The sequence below is a fragment of the Tamandua tetradactyla genome, chromosome 13 (assembly GCF_023851605.1).
Source record: "Tamandua tetradactyla isolate mTamTet1 chromosome 13, mTamTet1.pri, whole genome shotgun sequence".
NCBI lineage: Eukaryota > Metazoa > Chordata > Mammalia > Pilosa > Myrmecophagidae > Tamandua > Tamandua tetradactyla.
In genome coordinates, this window is record NC_135339.1 from 10,189,524 (window position 1) to 10,203,893 (window position 14,370).

At 41.6% G+C, this 14,370-nt stretch overlaps 1 protein-coding gene and 1 long non-coding RNA gene across 4 annotated transcripts in view; both read left to right on the forward strand.

The window, feature by feature from the left end:
* Positions 1-14,370, forward strand: part of GRID1 (glutamate ionotropic receptor delta type subunit 1) — a 729,341-nt gene that overhangs the window by 398,618 nt on the left and 316,353 nt on the right. The window lies entirely within an intron of this gene.
* LOC143653583 (uncharacterized) lies at positions 12,178-13,166 on the forward strand. 2 transcript variants are annotated; one of them, XR_013161380.1, is made up of 2 exons: positions 12,178-12,652; positions 12,902-13,166. It is a non-coding gene; the product is annotated as an uncharacterized LOC143653583 (long non-coding RNA). The 2 variants fall into 2 exon arrangements; XR_013161381.1 differs by having other exon boundaries at positions 12,921-13,166.

Here is a 14,370-nt window from a genome sequence, read left to right on the forward strand (position 1 = left end):
GTTATTATGAAAAAAGCAAAGGCACTCTGGAATGTAAAATGGTGGCGCAGCCACTGTAGAAAACAGTTTGGCACTTCCTCAAAAAGTTAAACTTAGACCTATCATATGACCCAGCAATCCCACTTCTAGCTATATGCACTAAAGAATTGAAAGCAGGGACTGGGACAGATATGTATATCCCATTGTTTATAGCAGCATTATTTCAATAGGCAGAAGGTGGACGCACCCCTAGTGTCCATCAGCAGATGACCGGATGCACAAAGCATGGTTCCTCTATACACTGGAATAGCACTTAGCCTTACAAAGGAATGGAGTTCTGATCCATGCAACTACATGGATGAACCTTGAAGATAAACATGTTGCGTGAAGTAAGTCACACAAAAGGACAGACATTGTATGATACCACGACTATGAAATAGCTACAACCTGCAAATTCATAGATAGAAAGTAGAGCACAGGTTTCCAGGGGTGGGAGGAGAATGGGCAGGGAATGCATAATGGGAATGTTCTGGTGATGGATGGCAGTGAGGTAGGGCAGCACTCTGAGTGTGATCCACATCACTGAATGGTGTGCTTGGGAGTGGTTGTGATGGGAAAGTTTATGATGTATGTGTGTTTCCACAATTTAACAAACGAGTGGCCAAAGAGATAATGACAATTAAATGCAATACATGGTCCTGAACAGGATCTATTAATGAAGGAAAAAACTGTCAAAAGGACATCATTGGAACATATGAAAAAATTGAAATATAGACCATCTCCTTTATAGCAATGTTAAATGTCTTGAACTTGATGGTTCTACACAAGGGGTTTATGTAAGTGACTTTCCTTGTTCTTGGGAAATAGACATGGGAGTATTAAATACTTAAGAAGCATGATGTATGCATTGACTCTCATGTGTTTAGTAGATAGATAACTAGATAGATAATAGATAGAATGACATGGCAAATGTGGCAAACTATTAAAAGCTGGTGGATCTGGGTATCTGGGGTGTGCTCTTTTGGAGTTCTTTGTATGGTTTTTAATTATTTTTGCAACTGTCCTGCAAGTTTGAAATTATTTTATTGTAAAAATTTTTAAAAATACCACAGTGGCAAGCCAGTCTTTTCCCCCTCAGCTGGGGTGAGTGAGAATCAGAGGGCTTATATAGGGATTTGTCTGTGGTCGCCCCTGTGGCAGTAGGGACTGGGGCCTAGAAGTCATGGGGACTAGTTCTGGCCCTGCCACCTGGGGGCCTTGGGGTGTCTTCACCCTTTGGAGCCTTGGTTCCTTGCCTTGTCCAATGGGCTCATGACTTTTAGAGATGGCCTTGCCAAGCTGTGGTCTGGTCCATGAAAGAATGTTTGGAGAAGGCGGTGCCTGGAGACTGGGCAGTTGGGATGGAGGGTGGTTTGACTTAGGAGGGCTGAGCTCTCCCAGGCTCTGTGGAGATGCTCGGCTTAGGGCTCTGATTCCTGAAGAAAGGCAGCTGGAGATGGTGCCTATCAGGAACCATCAGGGTGGGGAGCAGGTGGCAACACGTTCCCCAAAGCCCTCCTGCTGAGACCAGTGTGAATTCGAGGGGAAAGGTCCAGACGAATGGATCTGCTCGTAGCTGATTGCCTGGCTCTTAGCACTCATCAATGGCAGCATCTGCTCTGGTCCCTGGGGCTAGTTTCGGCCAAGCCACCCGTGCATAGAGGGGCTTTCAGAGCTGCCGGGTCCTCTGGGCCTGCCTCCAGCTTCCCGTAAGCAGCCTCAGCAGGTGCAGTCCAAGGGGGGCAGTGCAACCAAGATGGGGTCACAGCCTTCCACATCCAGACCCAGGCCTCTAGCCCATTCCCCATCAAGAAGTCCCTGCTGATGTTCACCCATACCTTCCCAGAATGCAGCAGACTGGTGAAGGGAGTGTCAGATCCTCCCCAAGAAGCAGTCCCCCATCCTCAGATACTGACACTTTTATGCTCAGCCTTTTTGGTAGGGAGAGGTTTGCTGTGGTGGCCTGCCTTTCAGGGTTCTGCAGCACACGCAGATAGCTCGCCATGAGAGGTCGTCTATAGGAACAAGAGCTTTAAATGGTGGAATCTGTGCAATACCTGGGAATGCATGGGATCTTGAAAATCTTTTGCATAACCCCGAGCTTCACTGCTGGGCTTGTGGCAAAGTGCTTAAAAGCCTCCTGGAGTGGTGCAAGGGTAGCTCGGTGGCAGAATCCTCCCCTTCCATGTAGGAGACCCGGGTTTGATTCCCGGTCCGTGCACTTCCCAAAAAACAAACAAAAGCAAACAAGTAAACCAACCAAACAAAAAAAATTCACAAAATGGTACTGCAATAATGGGATACTCACATGAAAAAATAATGAAATGTGTGACCCCACCATACAGCATACAAAAAAAAAAAAAAGACTCTTGGAACTCAATATGAAGAGATTTTTTTCTTCTTCTAAAAGACATTTCAAGTTTGTTGACCTTTCCTGTGATGACAGGCCACTAGCTGTTGAATGCTCCCTGGCAGATATTTTTTGGAAATTAAACATATTTAATCTGCCCCTTTGATGTAAGATGCTGTTTTAACAGTGAATGAGAAAGTCATCTGCTTTTTGAAAGAAACTCTTGCTTTTAAGACAGCATTTTGAAAATGGATGTTTGGAAGTATTCCTATTATTATTTTATTGTTGCTGCTGAAAATGACATATGTCAACCAGAAATAATCATAATAAAACCCTCTTATTTATGCAAACTCAAGAAAAAACCTGGTAAATAATTTTGTAATCCACATAAAATTCTTCCAGAGTGAAGAATTTCAGGGTGCTTTGAAATGACTTCCTAAAAACATGAAATTTCAGTGTGTTTGGAATTCTTTGCAGGAAGAAATGATTAACATCTGTGAAGATGGAATTAGATCAGCCAAATTTTTTTTTTTTTTTTTTTTTTTTTAAAGGAAAGACAGAGAGAAGGAAGGAAGGATAGAAGGAAGGAAGGAAGGAAGAAAGGGAAACATTTTTAAACATTTTCTTGTTTTATTGTATTTTGTTTTTCCGTTTTTTGTTACATGGGCTGGGGCCGGGAATCGAACCGAGGTCCTCCGGCATAGCAGGCAAGCCCTTTGCCCGCTGAGCCACCGCGGCCCGCCAGATCAGCCAAATTTTTAACAAAACCTTTGGTGGCTGAGATTTAGAAAGTAATGTCACCAGTGGTGAACTTCTGCAATTTGGACATCAGAAATTTTGAGAGTTTCCGCTAAACCATTAAAATCAAATAGTGAAATAAACTGAACTTGGTCCAGACCTCTTTGAATTACTTTCTTACAAAGGGTTAAACAAAGTTGTTTTTGTTTTAATCAAGTGTTTTCAGTCACATGGCTGTAAGTAAAACTTGCTTATGCCTGCCAGTGCATGGTTTTAGTAACAGCCACAAGATTTTATACCATCAATTAATAAAATGAAATAACTTATTTCCTCTCTGGCTCTCTTTTTAACATTCATATTTTATATGCATTTTATAATCCATAGAAATTCATGTGCACAATTTTTAAAATTCTAAGTATACATATAATGGCACACTTGCTTCAAAGGTTTTACTGCTAGGTGTATGCTTCAGAATTTTTAGTAGATGTCCTAGTTTGCTAGCTGCTGGAATGCAATATACCAGAAATGGAATGGCTTTTAAAAGGGGAATTTAATAAGTTGCTAGTTTAAGGTTTTAAGGCCAAGAAATTGTCCCGATTGAAACAAGTCTATAGAAATGTCCAATCAAAGGCATCCAGAGAAAGATACTTTGGTTCAAGAAGGCCAATGAAGTTCAGGGTTTCTCTCTCAAGTGAGAAGGCATATGGTGAACATGGTCAGAGTTTCTCTCTCACCTGGAAAGGCAAGTGGCGAACATGGCATCATCTGCTAGCTTTCTCTCCTGGCTTCCTGTTTCATGAAGCTTCCCGGGAGGCATTTTCCTTCTTTATCTCCAAAGGTTGCTGGCTGGTGGACTCTGCTTCTCGTGGCTATGTCGTTCTGCTCTTCTCTCTCTGAATCTTTCTTTCTCCAAAATGTTTCCTCTTTTATAGGATTCCAGTAAAGTAATCAAGACCCACCCAAATGGGTGGAGACACGCCTCCAACTAATCCAGCATAACAACTGCTCTTGATTAAATCACATTTCCAGGGAGATGATCTAATTACAGTTTCAAATATACACTATTGAATAGGGATTAGAAGAAATGGCTACCTTTACAAAATGGGATTAAGATTAAAACATGGCTTTTCTAGGGTACATACATCTTTTCAAACCAGCACACTAGCAGAGGTTTAGACTAGGACCTCAGCTTTGGAAACTCAGAAGTCATGAATTAACCTGTTTCTCTCATCTGCTATGGCATCCATTACTTTCATGTCCTTAGGAGGGTCAGTGGAAAAAAAAGAATTGTATTGAAATGAAAACACATCCGTATCCTGCTAAAAATATATGTACATGAATCATTTAAAAAAGTATTTTGGAAAAATGGATTCATACTATATTGATTACATTGTAACTTGCTTTAAGAAATTCCAACAGTAAATCATATTCATCCTTCCATATTAGTAGATACAGCTCTAATTTATCCCTTTAATATTTTTAGCCCTTTGTGTATAAGCATTTTCCTAACAATTCCCTATTGAATGATATATATTTTCCCTAGGGCTTCTTTCCTTTTCTTCTTTCTTGTCTTCTGTCTTCCTTCTCTCCCTCTTTCTCTTCTTTTGTCTCCTCTTAATACAGATAATGGTGCAATAAATATCCTTATGCATTTTTATTTCTGTAAGATAAATTCCCCATAGTAGAGTTGTAGAAGCAAAGAGTATATTTATTTTAATAGGTATTGTTATGTTACTTCTCCAAGAAGTTTGCAGCAATTTTCACTCCTGTCAGCAATGAATGAGAATATCCATTTCTTCCTATCTTGGCTTGAACTGAAGTTATCACTCTTGTTCATTTTTGACAACTTGATGGGTAAAAAATGATGTTCTGTTTACATTTGCTGCCTGTGAGTTTGGGCATATTTTAATTTGTTTCTTAGCTGTATCAGTTAGCTTTTGCTGCATAACAAGCTACCCCCAAACTTAGTGGTCTAAAATAACGACCATTTATTTAGCTCACGATCTTATGGGTCATTAGTTTGGGCTGGGCTCAACTTCTGCTGTTGACGTGGGCTCAGCCTCTCAGGGGTCTGCTGTCAGCTACTGGTCCGTTAAGTGGTGCTGGTGGTTGTGGGGGGCTATTGTCAGGGTGAAGGAGGTGACTGGGGATGTGGGTAGGTGGGTGGGGATGCTTCCATTCACTAGCCTGGGCCTGTGCACAGGGGAGCTATGGCAGGGCTCCTATAAGGAGCCAGAGAGTGCCAGCCACAAAGCCAGGGTCTTTGCAAGTTTCTGCTTAAACATTGTATTTGTTAGTTTCCCATGGATGGAAGCAAGCCGCACAGTCAGTCCAGACTTGAGGGGTGGAGAAATAGATTCCACCTTCTGAAGGAAGGGCGGTGGGTGGGTGGGAGCTGTAAATTGTATGGCTGTTTTTGCTTTTTTTTTAATGCCTTAGCTTTAAAAATTTCTTCTCTGCTTTGCTTTTTGTATCCTTTGTCTGTTTTTTTTCCCCTCATCAATTCTAAAGGAGCTCTTTTACTGAGTGATATTAACTACTTGCTTATCACATACATTGCACATATTTTCTCTAATCTTACATTTATCTTTTGTCTTTATCGTATCTTTTACTGTATTGAAAATGGTCTGGCTTAAGAAGCTCTTCTTTATTCCAAAGTGATGTAAAGCTCATGTTTTTTTATATTTTTCCCGCATATTTGAACTATTTTACTGTTTCTGTTTAGAACTTTAATCTATCTGGCATTTAGTTTTTTTCATATAGATCATATATATTTATTCAAGCCTTGCTTATTAAATACATTTGTTAAATGAAGCATCCTTTCTCCATGGGATTAAAAAGCTATTTTTGCTATATTTCAAGTTGCTACATGTATTTTGTTGGTGGGAGGTGCTATTTGGCAATATCCTTTGATACAGCAATTTCACCTCCAGGATTTGATACTGCAGCAGTAGTTTGAGTGAGCAAGAAATATTGACAAGAATGTTCATGACTGCATTATGAAAGTGAAAAATTGAAAACAATCTCTATTTTTGAAATAGAGGATTAGATAATCAAATAGAATAATAGAATACCATTTGACTTTCATAAGGAATGTATTTGCCCAATAGCTCCAAGACATAGTTTTGAGTCAACAAAAGGCCACGGTAGAAAGTATGTGTGGTATGAGCTCACTGTTACATGGTTCATCAGCTGTGAATCTATATTTCACACCCTAAATACACATAGACAGTAAATTAATAGTCTTGAATTTTTTTTTTTGCATGGGCAGGCACCAGGAACTGAACCTGGGTCTCTGGCATGGCAGGCGAGAATTCTGCCTGCTGAACCATCATGGCCCGCCCTAGTTTTGAATATTAACAGATGTTTTTCTGATCTTTCGATGCCTAACTATCCCCTAACCTACCTTACATCATTTCTTGCTTCTGCTGTAAGGAAAAAAGAAAAGGATCTCTAGTTTACAACGTGAGAGTGCAGAACCAGAGTTAGTTCCCAGCTTTGGAATTTCAAAATAGATTTTTATAAGCTATGATAGAGATGCTGGTTTGAGGTGAAGGCTTTCTTAGTCTCCAAGGATGAGTCCCGAGAGCAGCTGGCTCAAGTTTATGCCATCAGCTCCAGCCCCAGAGAAACAGAACCTAGCCAGAGGAGGTCAAGATAGTACCATTGAGGGAAAGGAAAGGATCTGAGAGGAGGGGGTCCTCAGAAGGCAGGGTGAGCATCTTAGAAGGGCTCTGCATCTTGGAACCCCTCTCAGAGTGGGGAAAGGAAGTCTGAGTTATAGGCCCCAGGAAGTTGGAGAAGCGAGAGTCCAGGAGACCCCACATGAATGCTTTGGAGGTGGAGACCCTCACGTGTGTCCCCTGAGACTGCTGGGGACAGCATCAGAAGAGTAGAAATTGTGGGGCAATACGGGGCAAGTCTAGGCAGAGAGAGCCTGAGACGACCCCTCCCAGGGAAGCTTGGGAGAACATCCAGACATTTTCTGCATGCCCCCTTTAAATGGGCTTTGAGAAATCGGGGGGCCCAAGGCTATTGAACCTGAAGAGACTCCACTGTCCAAAGGCATGCTCCAGAGTGAGCAGCATGGACTGATAAATAAATTTAGGAACTTTGGATGCCTGGGGAGTCTGTCACCTGGGAAGGCTCCTGCAGACCAAGGGGAGGGGAAAAGTATACTTCAACCCAAACTCTCATAGACTATAAGTGAGGGCCAGATGGCCCCACTTACCTCCCTACCCCAATACCACAAAAGCCCTTCTAGAATGGAGCTGCAATTCCAGCTCCAGAAGAAGGAGTGGAAGAAATTAACTCCACCAAGGAAACCCTTATTTCACTGAGAAAATTCTTACTTGCCTTGAGTTTACTCTCAATAGCTTAAAATTAAATTAGATGGAATGGGGGCTCCAGATAGAAATGTAATTCAATTGCAGAAAACTAAAGGTGCCCTATATTGCACACCTGAATCTGTGGGCTATAAAATTAATGTGCTCTACCTATATATGTAGATATGCATAGAAAAACATCTGGAAGGATTCACAACAAGCTGTTCCCAGAGGTAACAAAGTTTAATTTCCTATACTGAACATGGATCACTTTTGAAATAAAAATGCAGATCTAGTAAAATATTTCAAAGCATGTCATGCTCACTGTAGAAAATTTGGAAAATATAAAAAGTCCATTTAAAAATTAAGGAAATAGCCATTGTTAATATTTTTACTTATTTTCTTTCATCTATGTAAATATCCATATATATTCAAAGAATTTATCTATATATTCAGATTATATCTCTTGTTTTTGCATCTGGTTTTGTCATCACTTTTTCTTTTTAATGCTGTTAGCATTTTTATCATGCTTTGAAAACATACTTTAAAAGGTGCGTGCCCTGTGAGGTATATGCTATCATTTCAAAATACAGATTAGAAAATTGAGAGTCAGAAAGGTTAAGTAATTTGCCCAAGAACACCATACTGGCTAGCTGGGATTTGAAAGCATGTTTTTCTGATTGTTAAGGTCAGAAGAATACATGTCATCGGTTGATGAAAAGTATCTCACATGTGGTGGGCCCTCAATAAATATTATTTTCTACTGCTGAGACCTTGCCTTGCAAGGGTTCCTGCCTTGGTCTGTCTTGGTTTATAACAGCCCTTCTGAGGAAGCTCTAGTTCCAAAGCTCTTCCATTCCACATCCTGAGCCTCTGCCCGAGTCTCCAGCCCTTCCCCAGCTGGGCTCTGGCTCCATCTTTTTACTTTTCCACCTATTATCCAGAGTATAACACTACCCTCTATAGGGGACAAGATTTAAACCATTCAGGCAGCCAGAGTTCTCCAGCGCCCCTTTAAATTTAGACCAATCAATCCAATGAGTTACTGTGGAAGCAGTAACTGAGTTTCAGCTGAGAGAAGTCTAGGGTCTATAAAATTCAGATAAATCATTCCAGCAATATATACGTAGCTGTAAGTTACCCAGACAGCAATGAAATGAATGCTTCTCCAGTCTTTTATTCAGAAGCCACATCGGGTGTGTTTCCCAGAATCTGCATTCATTGATCATCCCAATAGCTTTGGGCAAGACTGCAGAGGGCATGGTGCCAGGAGCTTTTGGGTTTGGGTTACAAAATCACTCTTATGGGCTTGGTTTCCTAAGTAGAGAACTGAAGCTTAAAATGCTGGCCCTCTTGAAGAGACACTGGACCTGGGGTAGCAAACTCAAGTGCCTTCATGGGACAGCAGAGCATGTAAGGAAGGGGAAAGGGCTGAGTACAGACAACAGAGAGTGGTAGGGACTGGGCCCCAGAAAGGACACGGCCCATTTCAAGGCATTCAGGTTCAATTAAGAAATTAATATGGGAGTCAAATTCCTCTGCCAGGTTGCTACTCCATCCCAGAGGGTTGTACAGGAGACAAAGTAATGGCCCCATAGATGCCCCCATCCGAGTTTTCAGAATCTGTGGACATTTCAGTTTATGTGACAAAGAGGAATTAAAGTTGTGGGTGGAACTAAGGCTGTTCATCAGTTTATCTTAAAATAAGGAGATTATCCTGGATTATTTGGCTGGGTCCGGTGCACTCACAGGATCCTTAGAAGTGGAAGAGGGAGGCAGAAAGAAGACTCAGTGGCTGATGTGACTACTGAAAAAAGGCACAGAGAGATACAATGTAGCTGGCTTTGAAGATGGAGGGAGTTTGATGAGGCCCCATTTATGTATTTTTTGTTGTTGTTGCTTGTGCTTTGGGTGTACAGTCTAAGAAACCATCACCTAACACAAGGTCCTGGTGATGCATCCCCACATTTTCTTCAAGGAGTTAGATAGCTCTGGCTCTTATAATTAGGTGTTGGACCCATTTTGAGTTGACTTTTGTATAAGGTGTGAGGTAGGGGTTCTCCTTTCATTTTTGTAAATGGAGATCCAGTTCTCCCAGCAGCTTCTAGAAATTGGAAATGGATCCTATCCCAGAGCTTCCAGAAAGGACTGCAGCTCTGCCAACACCTTGATTTTAGCCCAGTGAGGCCCACATCTAATTTCTAACTTATGTAACTGTAAGATAATACATTAGTGTTGTTTAAACTGCTCACCTTGTGGTAACTTGTTATAGAAGCAATAGAGAACGTATACACATAGTGTCTTTTCTATAAACCAATAGTAAGAAAATCTCAGCCCATGTCAGGGACCCAACAAAACCTACTTTATCTGCATAATATAGAGGGAGAGGATGATGGAAGGCAGACCCAGCTTAGATTTTGAATTGACTCAGCTGAATCATGGGTCACGATACACTCATGTCAAGCACAGGGCTGAAGCCACACAGAAAGTAAGAAAAGTTGAGCTGTGAGAAGGTAAGAAAAGTTGAGCTGAGAAAAGGAGTGGGTCTAGAGCCTCACCACAAATGATTTGCTGGATACAAAGATAAACAATCCTTTTTTTTTTTTTTTTGGTGATACAGTTCAGTATTTTGAAGATCAATATTAGTTTCCTGGTGCCTAAAGAGAACATTCTATTTTTTGTCCCTATGGCAAATGACATCTAACATCTGTGCTTTTTTTTTTAATTTTAAAATTTTTGGTAGCATTTACAACTCTTTTCCTTCTCATCAGATTGGGTGGTCTTCGTTCCTTGTTGCTCTCAGTTTGTCTCTATCTTTATAATTGTTAGTCCTCTCTGAATGTGTGGATGTTTGCTTGGGCTCCACTAGGCATATGAGATCAGAAATGCTGAGGGTAGGACCTGGACACACATATTTTTAAAACCTTCTCAGGTGAATCAGGTGTGCAGGGTAGAGGCCCACTGGTCTAAAACAAGAGAGAATAGACTGAATGAGTGCTTGAGAGTTAAACACACCAGGGAAAGGGCTTGGTGGCATCCTTTTTTAAAAAAATTTTTAAATGAAATCAATCATCATACAACATGAACATTCTTAACATATGAACATTCCATACTTGGTGTGCAATCAGTGGCTCACAATATCATCACATAGTTGCATTTTCATCACCATGATCATTTCTCAGAACATTTACATCACTCCAGAAAAAAAAAATAAAAGGAAAAAAGAAGAAACTCATATATACTGTACCCCTTACCCATCACTCTCATTGACCACTAGTATTTCCCTCTACCCAATTTATTTTAAAATTTGTTCCCCTATTAATTTATTTACTTTTAATCCATATTTTTTTTTACTCATCTGTCTATGTTATAGATAAGAGGGGCATCAGAACAAGGTTTTCACAATCACAGTCACTTGTGAAAGCTATATCATTATGCAATCATCTTAAAGAAACCTGGCTACTGGAACACAGCTCTGCAGTTTCAGGCACTTCTCTCTAGCCTCTCTAATGCACCTTAAACTAAAAAGGGGTTATCTTTATAATGTGTAAGAATAACCTCTAGGATAACCTCTCAACTTTATTTGAAATCTCTCAGCCACTGACTCTTTATTTTGTCTCATTTCTCTCTTCCCCCTTTCAGTTCAGATTTTCTCAATCCCTTGATGCTGAGTCCCAGCTTATTGTAGGAATTCTGTCCCATGTTGCCAGGCCAGGGATGTTGGCTGAGGGAGAGGCCACATCTGAGCAACAAAAGAGGTTGTCTGGAGGTGACTCTTGAGCCTAAATTTAAGTAGACAGGCTATCCTTTGCAGGGATATGTTTCATATGAAAAAGCCCCAAGACTGAGGGTTTACTTGGTGGCATCTTTTGAAAGTTGCTCTCTAGATCTGCTCTGGGATAACATAAGTGAAGTTGGGGAATGGCTGCATCTTGGAAATCAAAGTATTGTTTGCATTTATCAAATAAAACTCTTTTGCTTGGAAAAAATAAATGTGCATTAAAATTTAATAACTTTTTAAACTAATCTTCAAACAGTGAAAAAGGTGATTTTAATAGTGCCATTTAAAACTCACTGTCTTTTCACCAAATTATTGTTTAAATTGAGCACTAAAATCACACAATAAAAGTATTGCAAGTCAGGTTTTTCTTTCAGGCTGGAGTACTTAGCATAAATTCGATCCTTAGCGTAAATTTGGAAACAGGGAATGATTCATTTTCAATTCAGATAATTTCAGTTGCGTTTAATTCTTTGCAGTTCACTTCCATTTAACAGGCCTCTGTGGTCCTACTCAGTGCCCAGCACAGTCCTAGAATTTAGGAGGTGGATGGATAAGGGACAGTCCCTTGAGAAGTAGATGCATATAACACAAGAAACATAGATGAATGCCTTATCTTTTGTGTTCCAATCCCCTTCTTTGGTCTGTCCATTGATCCATCCCTCCATTCCCAGGCCAGGAGGCATGTTAAGTAGGCAGAAGATGGCTGGGTGCAAAACACTAGAAGGTTGACAGGCTCTTCCTATGGAGACTGTAGGAAACTCCTTTAGCTGTAGTCAATGGGAGGATATGGCAGAAATTAGAGAGGGTCTTGTGTCACCAGTTCAGCCAGGCAGGACCTCCAGGCCCTCACCCAGCCAAGAAACCAACCAGCAACCCCACCAGTGAGACGAGGGTTGGTGGTTGGTTTCTTCGCTGGGTGAGGGTCTGGAGGTCCTGCCTGTGGTGAAGCACCAGACTAGATGCAGCCAACTTCATTGAGGACAGTGCTCAGCTCTGAGTCCCCACCAGGCCACCACTAGGTCATAAAACCCCCATTGTGCACTGAGATACCACTATGAGAAGGAGCAGGGGGGAAAGGAGGCTATCTAGAGACTGACCAAACCCAAAGTGGTTGAGACACAACAAACCTGTTGACAACTTGCTCTCCTAGTGTCCCAGGTGGGGAGTGGAAGGTTCTAAAAAATAAAGAAGCTGTGTTACCTTTGTACAGCTGAGTAAGAGGGATAGTAACTTGGCTCTATGTCACGTCGTTTGGTCAGGTCTGTTGTTTGTTCTCATGGTTTATTCGTGCCCATTTCTTGAGTGAGTATTGAATTATAAGCACTGAGATATCAGTACCTCTGGAGGACCAGGATTTGCATTAGTGCTGGGGGTTACAACAAATAAGGACAGACACAGACTTTGCCATCATGGAGTTGCAGTCTGGCCTGGAAAGAATAAGTAAGTTGATAACCTTTATTCAATGCCTTCTAGATGCCAGGTGATTCAAACGCACCATCTTTTTTTAACTATGCATAGCAACCTCTTTTTGTGGGAGAGGAGGGGAGCGCACTGGTCACGTGGAGTAGGAGCATCTGAAAGAGGGTGGGTCTGGGGACACACACACATACACGTACTTGGCACACACCTGTTCTGAAAGATGGCCATGCCTCCCCACTCCCCAGAATTATCTTGAATTCTTTTCGGCAGCTGACCCTGATGTTTGCAGTTCCTCAGGAACATGTCTTCAGAGCTTTCCTGAAGTCCTGGAGAGAGGAGGTCCACCCGGGAAAGGCACAAAGGACAACCCTTTCTTCTACTTCAGGAAGAAATGCCATAGCACAGACGCCGCAGGCAGCAGATACAGCAGTTTTGGCCCATGGACCTTTTATGGTCTTGCCTCATCCCGTAAAACTCAGGTTTTGAAGATGGAACATAATGGCAAATCAGAGGAATAAATAAGCCCGGGGAGCAGGGGTATTTCCTTGGGGTGCATTGTGTCACAGGGGTACTAATCATTGGAAGTCCATCAATCCATTAAAGTAAGGTTAAAATATTAAGCATCAAATAACCAAGGACAAAGGGATCCTTATGCTAGAAAACATAGGCTAAGAGAAACTATTAGCACTGGCCTCAGTGCTGAGCTTCCTGGTAGGTAAGGCAATAGGTGGAAGGCATCACTCTCAATGCTTACTGCAAAGTAGAACACTAGTCTGCTGGAAGAGAGGCTTCTATTTTTTTTTTACTTCTGTGGTTTGGGAGGAATTTATCACATGAATCTCTGAATAAGGGGCATAGACTAACATAATGGATAGTGTCTTTGCTAGCAGTTTTACAAACAATGTAAATGTGATTCACATGGCTGTGGCTTATACCAGCCCTGGATAAATGCCAGAGGCATAAACAGTGTGATATTCTAGTTCAGTGTGAGTTTTTTTGTAGGAAGCCAAAATGATATCATCCACACTTGGAGCTTCCTGGGGATTTGACTTGGCACGAGCTAGAGCTTAAAAGCTTTAGAAGAATTAAAATTTGGTGTTCCATCGGCTCTCTGGCTGATTAGGTTCTGCTTGATTTTTGAGATGTCGTTCAGGCATTATTACTCCAAGAAACCTTCCCTGACTCCCAGAGGTGGCACTGGGTGTCCCTATGATGTGCGCTCATAATGCCCTGAGAGCTTTCAGAGAGCCTCCCCTCCATTTATCTTTTAGATGTCTGCCTTGGAGACATGAGATCCTGAAAGGTAGGCCTGACCTCAGAATGTTTGTTTTCCCTGCTCAACACTGGCTCCGGCACGTGTAGGCTTTGGTGGATATTTACTAGGCATGACAAAGCTCAGAGTAATTCTTGTTATAAGGAGGAATGCTAAGCTTAGTAGACTTTGGTACCCAGTTTGGACCTCTATTACTAACCAGCTCTGCTACCTTGGGAAAGTTAGAGAATCTCTGTGTTTCAATTTCCCCCTTTTTAATTTGGGGCTAATCATAGTATCTGCCTCCTAGGATTGTTGACTGAAGGAAATAGATGCCTGTAAAGTACCTGGCACAGAGAAGTTGCTGTGCAGCTGGCTACCATGATTGCTATCTTGGATGCCTCAGCAACTCTTTGCCAGGGTTAATGTGCAGAAAGTGTGAACTGGGATCCGTGACTGGACCTGGAACACAGCCACTTGCTCGTCG